This window comes from Desmodus rotundus, chromosome 11 (genome assembly GCF_022682495.2).
Source record: "Desmodus rotundus isolate HL8 chromosome 11, HLdesRot8A.1, whole genome shotgun sequence".
Taxonomy (NCBI): domain Eukaryota; kingdom Metazoa; phylum Chordata; class Mammalia; order Chiroptera; family Phyllostomidae; genus Desmodus; species Desmodus rotundus.
This window is the reverse complement of record NC_071397.1, coordinates 97,988,997-97,999,780: the sequence shown is the minus strand read 5'-3', so window position 1 is coordinate 97,999,780 and position 10,784 is coordinate 97,988,997. Positions and strand designations below refer to the sequence as shown.

General features: G+C 47.1%; 1 pseudogene; it reads left to right on the top strand.

Moving 5' to 3' along the window:
- The first annotated feature begins 2,695 nt into the window (after positions 1 to 2,695).
- On the top strand, positions 2,696 to 5,042 carry LOC112297292 (protein farnesyltransferase/geranylgeranyltransferase type-1 subunit alpha pseudogene; annotated as a pseudogene).
- The last annotated feature ends 5,742 nt before the right edge of the window (positions 5,043 to 10,784 follow it).

The following is a 10,784-nucleotide window of genomic DNA, read 5'->3' as shown; positions in this document are numbered from 1 at the left end:
CCTTGTGCTTCTTCTCGGCCACCTCGGGGAAGAAGTGGCCCAGGCCCTCCAGAGACACAGCATCACAATGGAAACAAGCCCAGAGGGAGGTAGGTGTGGGAGGCTGCAGGTGTAGGCTGACCGGGGGATTGACGGGGCCTCCACCTCGGTGGGGTCGTTCTGACGAACCTGGGCGCCCATGCTTGTCCAGTAAGGAGGAGTTAAGGTCAAACCCGGTGCTGGCTGGTCTCGGAGGCTGGGGCGGCTGAGGTGGTTCGAAGGCGGTGACTGGGGAAGAGGGCTGGAGGGTGGTGGGAGGCTGGAAGAGGCTCCGTCCGTGGGTCTGTGCCGTCCAAGCCCCACTGACGCAGGAGATGGATCTCGGGTACCACCAGGGGCGCTATTGCACTGGTCTCGAATGTGGGGTGGGTCTGCTCTCGGGAAGGTGCCGGATTAATTATGGCTGATAAACCACTGACCACACGCGCTCTCTCTGACACTCCAGTTTCTAGATGAAATTGTGGCACAAGTATTTGGGGGAAAAAATGAAGTCCAGTTCCATCTGACCACGTTAAGTCTCAGTTACTGACTGGAAACAATTCTGTATGTTCTCATGGATCCCAGCCTTGTCTCATGAATTATTCAAATATGGGAACAGTTTCAGCTACAGAACTCAAACTCTCAGCATTTGGAATATGCACATTTTATTTGGCCTAAAACTAAAAACTCCATTGAAAACACAAATATTATTCAAGCTCCTACCCCAATTTCTGGCTCTTTTTCCCTTGGGAAAGAGCTTCCAAAATATACAGTATTTTGGACATATATTTTATTTGTTGGCCTAGTTTCTCTTCTGTTGGGAAATAACCATAATAGCATCCAATACCTTCACACATGACTCAACAATGGTGGGGATCCTTCCTGAGAAATGTGTCCTTAGGCAATTTTGTTGTTGCGAGAACATCAGAGACGCACTTGGCCACACCTGGATGGACGAACCTACTGCACACCCAGGCTGTGTGGTATCGCCTGTTTCTCCCAGGCTACAAGCCCATGTGACATGTTACTGTACCAAACAACAGGCCGTTAAACAATTGCAAGGGAAAGTGATGCAATCAAGGGACTCGGCAAACATGAGGTGTAGCGGTCTGCTGCCAGCGTCAGAGGGCTCCTGTTTTACAAAAAACTTGCACAAAAGTTTTGGTGGAAAGAGCATGTGCTACCATAGTGATAAAAGTACGCAAATACATAAAGCAGTACCATAGTCGTTTTATTATCATTGTCGAGTGTCATGTGCTGCACGTGATTGCGTGTGCTGCGCTTTTATGTGACTGGCAGCGCAGAGGGGGTGTTTGCACCCGCCTCACCCCTAATACGCCAGGGGTGTGTTGTGCCACGACATGACAAGAGCCGTGACGTCACTGTGAGACAGAACTTTTTCGGTCCACTGCAATCTTAGGGGACGTCCAGCGTATATGTGGCCTGTCATTGACCAGAAGGTTGTTCTGAGGTGATGACTATGTTTCCATAGCCCACGTGATGTGCCAGGCACCGCCTTTGGTGCTTTGCATAGGTTCACTCATTTAACCACCACAACAATCCTGTGCGCTCGGTACCGTTATTGTCTCCCTCTTCAGTGTAAGGACAGGGAGGCTCAGAGAGGTTAGGGGACTTGCCCAAGGACACACAGCTGGTAGATGGTGGCGCCGAGGCTTGTAGCCAGGCAGTGTGGGTGGAGAGTGCCCTCTGTCCCTGGATCATTAAGCAGATAGTGGGGCGTTGGGCTATACGTGGTATTAGAACATGCCAAAGTGAAATGCAAATGTGCTGTTATTTAAAGATAATAGTTTATTAAGAACTGACTGTATTCTAGGCTCTATGGTAGCCTTTTAAGATGTATTTCATATTTATAACAATTCCAGATTTTTCTGACAACAGAGCCTGTAGTTTGACCACTACCTTACATTATATAGCGTTGACTCAAAACTTGACTTTGAATTTCTCAGATATCTGTAAGGCTTACTACTCCTACATGGGTTATTTTAGTATCTGTGTTAGGTAAAGTTTATAGTCAACAACAGGTGTGCAGTGTGGGCAAGTCTAACCGGATGAGATGAGATTGCATTTGCTTTGAGCACTTGGAAAATCCACAGCCAGAAGGGTTCTCGTAGGTCGTCCATCAGAACAAAGCCTCTCTTGTGGAACACGCATGCATTCTTCTCCCAGTTATTGCAGATGACAGAACCCGCCGTCTTTCTTTTGGTTCAGCAAAGGTACGAGAAAGCTCATAGTGATTTCGAATGTTCACATAAAGTAAGTGCATTAACTTAGGTGTTTGGTGCGTTGATGTTTCTCCTTCCACTTCTTTCTGTTTCTGTCTCAGTGGTGGCAAAAGGGCTGTGTACTGGGTGGTGAGGGTGTGTGAGGGGGGTATGACCTGCTCAAGGACCTTTAGAAGGTCCTGCTGGAGAAAGGTTGATGCTGAGATCAGGAGGGAGCGGGAGGGAGAAGTGGGCCAGGCAAAGGGAAGAACTTGTGTGTGGTGAGCACAAGGGACAGGAAAAGGGCCGGTGTGGCTGAGTCACAGTGGGGTGGGCTGTGGAGGGTACAGGGCTGCAGTGTAGGAGGAAGCCATGTAGGCGCTGCTGGGCCGTGGTTGGAGTTTTGCTTTCTAAGAGCAATGGGAAATGGCTGCATGTTTTAACCATGGGACAGGATGGATGGGACGGATGAGTGTAAGGGCCTGTTTAGAAGGCCAATGCATGGCCCAGGTGAGAGATGAGAAGATGGCGGCTTGATTTATAATGATAGAGGCAGAGGTGGGAAGAAGTGGGTGGACTTGAGAGCTATTTTGAAGATAAAACCTAAATTCGTAGCTTAGAGTTGAGAGAGACAGATTGGGGTATCTTATTGGCCCCCCTTGAAAAGGATGATCAGAGGGGTGCCTCCTTGCAGTCTTTGAATGTGGACCTACTGGCTGATCAACCAGCAAAGGGCCCTGAAACACTCTCTTTATGCACCTGGGGCCAAAAGACAGCAGGCTGCTGACCTGGGGCCACGCCATGGGCCTGTGCCTTGGGCTGGCGTCATCTGCCAAGGAGTGTCCTGATGTATTCTCTTGGAAAATTTGCCTGCTGTGACCCTTGCTACAGTTGGTTTAATTTTCCTTCTTTTTATAGTGATGCAGCATACCAGAGGCCCATTGTACACTATTAAACTTCTGATAATAATTTCCATAAATAATGCCCTACTTGTTGAAAACATTTACAATTCAGGATTTTCATTAGATGCAAGACTTGCCTTGAAGTTGACAACAATAAGGAAACTTACAAAACATATGTGTTCCATTAAAAGCCCAAATATGAGTAATCATTTGTTAATTTTGGAGGTCTGGGTAATTAATACAGCTTGGGAATGGAAAACTTAGTGGGTTGCATACACAGTGACTTCATGAATAGGGCTTTCTGGGGAGACGTGCCAGATGTTCACTAGACTTGGTTCCTTTTCTTCTCGGGTATGTGGTTAGACTACATTTCCCAGCCTTCCCTGCAGCTACATAAGACCACATGCTGGAGCTCTAGGCAATGGAATCAATGTAGATAATTTCCAGGACTGGCCCAGTAAAACCTTTCCTGCAAGAGCCTTGGTCTTTTCTCCTTTCATTGGAATGTTGGCTTCTATGGTGATCTTGGGTATCGGCTGTTGGAGATGGCAGAGACTCTTTTCCTCTTTGAAAATATTAGGATAGCCGCCAGTGGGCATCCGGGAGACCACATAGGGCTGCAAAGCCTGTAGCCTGGAGTCGCCACTACCCCAGCTGCAACCTCCTCCTCCCCAGCAGCAGCAAGAAGTGATGACTGCTGAGGCCAGAGAAGTGGTGGTGTCCCAAAGGACGACAGGCCCCTGAGCCTGACGCACCCGCCTATGCCCTGTAGAGTGATAGAGCGCTGTGCGCTGATCGGGACCCAGTGTGCAGAAAGGTGGCCTCGATCCCGCAGTCCAGATCACTTGTAGTGAAAAATGTGGAGCTATTTATGATTACTTCCAGGCCATTCTGAAAGAAGTGAATGAGCTTTTAAACTAACCTATTGAGTTAAATGTACTAATTATACAGTGTGGCATTTTCAGAGAGTTCTCTTAAAGTCACTTCAAAGGGACCTACATGTGGAAATGAACTTCACTGTAATAGTTGAAGAGCAGCCCCCAAACTATCAAGTTCGGCATCATCAGTGATGATTAGTGGAATGGCTAAAAGATCCATCTCAGGAGCTTGAGTTTATCGCTGATGTTCTTAGTCAGGATGCGAAGACTTATCATGCCTGGCGACACCGACAGCGGGTTATTCGGGAATGTAAACTTTGGGGTACTGAGCTGCAGTATGTGGACCAACTTCTTTTTGTAAAATTGTTGTTCAAGTACAGTTGTCTCCATTTTCCTGCCACCTCTCTCCCTTTCCCCACCCTCCCCCACCTCCCACCCTCAATCCTTTCCCCCTCTGGCTTTGTTCACAGGTCCTTTGTACATGTTCCTTGGCAATCCTTCCCCTTCTTTGGACCAACTCCTTAAAGAGGACGTGAGAAATGCCTCTGTCTGGAACCAGAGATACTTTGCAATTTCTCCCACCGTTGGCTACGATGATGTACTGTGTTGGAGAGAGAAGTCCAATACACTGTGGAAATGGTCACACTAATGCCACATAGTGCAAGTGCATGACACGATTTGAGAGGGATTTTGTAGGGCCTTGGTCTTTCCAATTATTCCAATCTGCTCAATCAATTACTTGATTTACAACCAAATCACAGTTCCCCTGCCTAAATGCCTTCCTCATGGATATCTACAAGGATATGCTAGAAAACCACTATGACACCAAGCAGGACATTCTTAATAAAACATCAGAGTTATGTGAGATCTCGGCTAAAGGAAAGGACACTATAAGAAGGGAAAATTGGAAATGTATTGGAAGATCCCTCGGAAGCAAACGCAGCACAGAAGGTGACCCACCAACAAAGGTACAGCGATATCACCATCAAGGCAAACTTGATGGAATGCTTCTATTTCTTTAAGAGCCTCTAATGCAGGAGTTTAAAACTAGAGTGATCATTCCCTTTGCCTGTGGTGTAAGCGTGCGTTGCACGGGTACTGAGTTTTAGCAGGAACTACGCGTGATGCACCTCAGGTGGTGCTTCTATCCAGATGAGCTCTAAGTCATTTGATTCTTTTAAAGCAGAGTAAGTTAGGGGGAGGGAGAAGAAACAAGGCCCCTTAAGGGAACTTTTGTAGTCTTATCAACATCTACTCTAGCCCCTTAGCATCAGCTCTCCCCTAAAAGGTCTGTGCAACGGGGCTTGTGGCATCAGTGAGTGTGGGTCACTTGTAGGTATGTGACTTAAACTTCGGTTCAGGGAGCAGGGGACGCAACTGCTGCATTAGAGCAGCTCTGCTGTCACGGTTGGTAATCGACTACTGATGCCAAAAGCATGGTTTTATGACAAAATTATAGATGTATCCTTAAAAAAATTAATACACTTTATTTTTAGAGCAATATTAGGTTCACAGCAAAATTGAGCAGAAACACAGAATTCCTGTACACACCCCTCCCCACCCACCCCATGCACAGCCTCCCACTCTCAACGTGGCCCCGGGGTGGGGCGCAGGTGATGATCAGTGAACCTGCAGTGACACCTCATCATCAGCCAGAGCCCCTGGTTCAGGCTGGAGCTCACTGTTGTGCATTCTGCGGGTTTGGACCTGTGTATAATGGCCCGTGTCCACCATTACTGTGTCACACAGAGTGGTTTCACTGCCCCAAACATCCTCCCTGCTCTGCCCGTTTGTCCCCCCACCACATTTCCACTGTCCCCTTAGTTTTGCCTTTTTCAGGATGTCTTATCATATTGTTGCAATCACACAGAATGTTGCCTTTTCAGATTGGCTTTTTTTCACCTAGTAATATGCACTTAATGTTCTCCCATGTCTTTTCATGGCTCCGTGGTTCATTTCTTTTTAGAGCCGCTCAATATTCCATTGTCTGGACGGACCACAGTGTACGCGTCCGCCTGCTTGGTTGCTTTCAAGTTTTGGCAATTAGGAATAAGGCTGCTATCAACACCTGGGTGCGGGTTTTATGTGGGGATACATTTTCAGTTCGTTTGGCTAAGTATTAAGGAGTGCAGTTGCTGGGTTGTGTGTTAGGGTATGTTTAGTTTTGTAAGACACTGCTAAACTGCCTTCCACAGTGGCTGCACCATTCTGCACTCCCACCACCGATGAGAGAGAGTTCTGGTTCTCCACATCCTCACCAGCACTTGGTGTTGTCCGTGTTCTGGATTTTAGCCTTTCTAAAAGATGTGGAGTCATATCTCATCGTTGCTTTAAGTTGCGTTTCCCTGATGACATGTGAAGTGGAGCATCTTTGCACAGGCGTGTGTGCCAGCCTTGTATCGTCTTTGGTGAGCTGTCTGTTCAGATCTTTGTCTCATATTAAAATCAGGTTGTTCGTGCTCTTAGTGTTAAGTATAGAGTTCTTCATACATTTTGGATAATAGTCCTTTATCAGATATGTGTTTTGCAAATATTTTCTTCCTGTCTGTGGCTTGTCTTCTCATTTTCTTGGAGACCCCACTTGAGAAGAGTTACACATATTCTAAGCCAATTTGAGGAGAAAAGCATGTGTCCAGGTGATGTGGACTCTGGCCAGTGGGGTCCGTGTGTTGTGGCTGTGATGAACAAATTCACAGGGACTGCAGAAATCCTGTGGAGAAAAAGGGACGGCATCGCTGCTCTCTAAATGAGAGAGGGCCTTGACCCCAGCCTGGACAGGCTTTTATTGATTTTCTGGGTATATTACATTGAGGATGGTCCTCATTTACTATGCACCGTTCACTGTAGGTGATTACCTTTTACAGATAACACAGGAAAGAATGTTGCTAATTACTTCAAAGAGAAGAATGTTGCAGATCAAGGGGAAAAGTGGTTGAACTGGTTACACTCCATGCTTGGGAGGTTTAGCACAGATTTTAGGAAGTTACTTTAGAGATATGCAGTGAACATTTGCTGTCTCAGTTCAGGGTGAGGGAATTCTAGCAAAAGCAAGCCTCAAAGCAGCCTAGGTACAATGCAGGCCTGATTCCCCACGGGAGAACTTATCCATGGGCGTGGGTCCTGTGTGTCTACTCGCTCCCCACTGGATTTTCCGAGTCAGGGACTGGGCTACATTCCCCATTGCCACATGGAACTGTCCCCTATATCCAGGAATTTTCTGGTAAAAATGTAGAACTCTAAGAATAGAGAGAAAAATACTTTTCTAAATGCTTCTAAACAGAAAGAACTAGAAAACACTTAGCTTTGCCCTGGACTTTGTATCTGACATCCCCGATCATCTGTCCTTTGTGAAATTTCTTTCACTTGGATCCTGCGTGCCTCTCTGTTGTCCTGTCTTCATGATGTTTTCTTTAAAGACAAATCTTCATATGTCCTGAATATAAAAATACATATATCCTTTGACCCAGCAATTATACTTCTAGGAATGAAATCTATAGAAATAAAAATACCAGTCTCATTTACATATATGTAAGGATATCTATAGTGGCAAAAATATAAACAAAAGGGATAATTATCAGGGAAGTGGTCAAACAACTCATGGGATATATTGAAGTATTATGTAAGGATTAAAGAGGATGAATCGAGCTAAATCAGTTGTTTTGATAGTGTTGAGTAAGAAAACCAAGATTCAGCCCTGACCTGTATGGCTCAGTTGGTTGGGAGTTGTTGTGCAAAGCGAAAGGTCAATGGTGAATTCCTGGTTGGGGAACATACCTAGGCTGCGAGTTCAGTCTGTGTTTGGGGCATGTATGAGAGGCAACTGATTGGTATTTCTCTTTCACATTGATCTCTTCCCCTCTTTTCCCTCCCTTCTTCCCCTTTCTCTAAAAATAAATAAAACATTAAAAAGAAAAAATCAAGACTCAGAAAACTGTCTAATATGTTCACGGTATACATATAGTATGTTTATATGATGAGCACATACAATTCTAGAATGTAGACTCAGCCAGCACGGGCACTCTGTCGTTTGCCACATAACCTACAATTGTCCAGGAGTTGACTGCATTTGCTGCCCCACAGAAGTAGAGAAGTTTAGAGTACCCGAAGGTCTGAGCTGTTTTTCCATAGTTCCATTGAAAATTAAACTATGTGGAAGCAATTTTTACATCAGGCTCAACCAAAAATCAGAGAGAGTCCAGAGATTTACGGTGTTGGGACAGAAAGGCTCCTGCCCCCAGGGGACAGGCTGCACCATTCCTGGCTCTGCGACTGGGTTGCTCTGGAAGCTTGTGCAAGTTTCCTAACCTCTCTGGGCCTCGTCTTTTCATCAATAAAAACAGAGTATCGGAGCAGTAGATCACTGAGATTCCTACGAGCTCTGAAATCCTATGCTTCTCTAAAGGGAGGCTGGCCTTATAACCGACCACCCAGGTGGACAGTTAACTGGAGAGCACACCTCGGCATTTGACCCAAGAGAATGCACCACTAGGTCCTTGTCACACAATCGTGAGCAAGGGCAGACCCAGGCAACGCGACGGAAACAAACTTGGAGCTGATGCTGATTTATCACTAAGATGTGTTTTCCCATTTTCTCTGGCAAGTTTGCTCTCAAGCAGAATCAGCTGCAGAAGAACCAGATGGCAGGACACATACAGGCCTGCTTGGGGAGGGGCTCTGAGTCCCAGGCCCTCCCGAGAGCCCTTGGTTCATCACTGTCACCGCCAGCTCTTCTGTGTGAGTGCCACCACCGCCCCCGGGCCTGTGGTTCCCCTTGCCTGGTGCTGCACACAAGGAGGCTTCTTCATCAGGAGTCATGTCACCGTGGCAGCTTTCTGCTGCATCAGGAGAGGAGGTGTGGCGCCCCCCCCCCCCCCCCTCGCTCGGCCACAGAAGAATGTGTGCTCTGAGAGCGTCAGGGCAGCTGTGTCTGGGCGGGTGGATGGCGTGCTTCTGCCGGGCTGGATGGGGGAGGCGCTGGACGACTTCCTGAGCGTGAGAGCACAGCCTGTGGCTCCGTTGCCAGGATGATATTCTATAGCTCCAGGAATGACAGGCCTCCTGAGCCAGGCGCCTGACACGCTCGGCCCGGGTGACTTCATATGGACAGTGACACTGGCTTTGTCATAATAAATAGCTCGTAGCAAACGGCCTGGCAGGCTGTGTGTTTTCTCTGTTTTATAGATTGGAGGTATGGAAACAAGTAACAGGCGGCTTTTGTCTTGGAGGAATATGTGTGTCAAGCTTGAGAAGCTTGGGGGAATTTAAAGTCTTTTTTTTTTTTTTCTTTAAGCATTTGCTTTCTGATACTTGACATCCACTGGAGGGAAGAACAAATGATCCTTATCTTGTGATCTCCCCACTTTGAAGTTCTCCCGAGGAGATGGACACGTCTGTCCTTGTGAGAACTCACACCTGAAAGCAGCCTCCCGCCTGCAGTGGTGCAGGGCGCTGCTTGGCACCTTGAGGCGTTTCTGGGAGTGCGTGCTCTGGGCAACATAAACTGCAGTCTCCAGGATACAGTAAAAAATCTCTCATGCCAAGACACAGGAAAAGCTACACTTGAATGAGAAAAACAAGGTTCTCTGCTCTTGGGGTGCACTTTGAGAGGCAAAGGCTGCTTCTGGCCACACTTCCCTTGTCTTTCCAGGCCTTAGAGCTTTCCCTCAGAGGGATTTGGTGCTAACTGCAGAACTGGTTCCTTTCCTCCAGCAGTCTCCAGCTCACGTGTCCCAGATGCATGCTGCCTGGTGGTTACCAGCCAGAGCCTCCAACCCACGGGGCCCTGATGACTGCGCCTTTATTTCACGCTGATAATTTGGGCTTTCTCTGGATAAACACCATGGAGAAGGAGCCCCTGCCTTTCCCAGTCTTGTCTCTGATATGCAGGGAAATGCCACCCATGGATATAACAGGAACCAGGCCAGCTAGGCTCCAGAACAACTCAGGGTTAAGCTTCACCTTCCTTAACTTAGTCAGTATGTGCGGACTGCATTGGAGACCATTGCTGGTACATTTGGGGAGAGGGCAAGACCTCATATGGTTGCCTATGGTTTAGAGCCATGTGGATGGGGTACGTATTTAAATCAAAGTTTAAGATTTAGAGCAACAAGCTTAAATAGATGCTAGCCTATGAGTACATCAGCTGGAGGAACTCTCGGAGCTGGAATATCTGGATGGCATATTATTTCTCCTTTGGACACATTTTTGTGCCCTTGATGTTTAGGGAATAATTTGTCAAAAAGGTTATTCGTGTTATTTCCAAGGGGCCAGTCTGTAGCTAATTTTGATAGAAGAGAGGCCATAACAGATCGTGGGTGGGCTCTGGGCTCCAGAGCCAGATGCCGGGTGTGAATCTCGGCCCCGCCGTTTCCCCTCTTGGTGTCTCCGATCCCTTCCCTGTCACACATAAGAACACCTACCTGACTGAGTTGTGGAGCTTACCTCTGTGCAGATCCAGTGCTTACAGTGAGACCTGGCAGGAGGCACTTGATATGGCTTAGCTTTCATTGTTCGTTGGAATGAAAACGCACAGTATATCTCAGTTTATTAGCATTGATCAAATCCGGAACTTATCTAAGCAAAGTACTTTTAATCTGGAACAGAAGAAACCAGTGACATTTGAAAGCTCAAAGGCTGTGGTAACAGCCCACGAAGAGGTGCTCACAGGAAAGCCCTGCTAGCCTGAGGGTGGAGTTCAAGGGCACAAAGACGCTTCCTTTTGAGGGTTGTGGTCTAGCATCTTCTGTTGGCAGTGGGAGTGTAAA